The sequence below is a fragment of the Tupaia chinensis genome, unplaced genomic scaffold (genome assembly GCF_000334495.1).
Source record: "Tupaia chinensis unplaced genomic scaffold, TupChi_1.0 Scaffold143936_1, whole genome shotgun sequence".
Lineage (NCBI taxonomy): Eukaryota > Metazoa > Chordata > Mammalia > Scandentia > Tupaiidae > Tupaia > Tupaia belangeri.
Genome location: NW_006203787.1, coordinates 2427 through 3196, shown reverse-complemented (window position 1 = coordinate 3196; position 770 = coordinate 2427). Strand labels below are relative to the sequence as shown.

The window sequence follows — 770 nt, the reverse complement described above, 5'->3', positions numbered from 1 at the left end:
ACTCTTTCCAAGTCGTCCTTGGATAACGTCATTAGACGAATGTGAGGCACAAACATTAGAGTCGAGCTTCTATATGTCACTTACCCACTGTAGAGGTATCAGTGATGACTATGAGATTCTTAGAAGGCATATCCGCCATATAGAGGACTTCCCTTTGGGAGTCTTATGTCCACCAGGCTCTACTCCTTTTCCTGATCCATAAGGTCATGCCTCTGTAGGGATCAAAATCTGTGAGGGATGACAGTGAAAAGATGGAGCTCATTATTCACAGGATGATAATTCCAACTTTCATAATTGAGTGTTCTAATTTCCTCTTCCTCCTGACTTGACATTGATTTTCCTCATGCTTGAATGATTTTAATTCTTCCGGGGTGAAAGTTTATATTTGCAACTTTGTTTCATTCCAAAAGAAGAGGAAACTAAAAATGTCTGATTAATATTCAAGAATTAGAAAAGGTTAGTTTTTTTTCCCTGCCCCCCGGATAACACAAAAATGAATGTGCTAATTTAGTGGAAATGTTATGAAATATGTACTATTGGGTTGAAACCAAGTATGGAAATTCCATAAACAATTCCCACTGTGATCTCTCTTCAGAGACACCTGTTCACATCCTACCAAACAGATTTCTAGTCTGATAATAAAAATGTAAATACATCCAACATCAGTAAAAGAAAATCACCTACCAATTTGGTGGTGCCTTAGCTTCCTGAGCATAGCTGATCCTTTACAGCAGTGGTCCCCAACCTTTTTGGCACCATGGACCAGTTTC

The 770-nt window shown here is 38.7% G+C and overlaps 1 long non-coding RNA gene across 1 annotated transcript in view; it reads right to left on the bottom strand.

Annotated features, from left to right (window-relative positions):
- Positions 1-224, bottom strand: part of LOC102490176 (uncharacterized) — a 102966-nt gene extending 102742 nt beyond the window's left edge. Inside the window, exon 1 of the long non-coding RNA XR_337021.1 lies at positions 85-224. This is a non-coding gene — a long non-coding RNA (uncharacterized LOC102490176). The remainder of the gene's footprint in view (positions 1-84) is intronic.
- Positions 225-770: the final 546 nt, after the last annotated feature.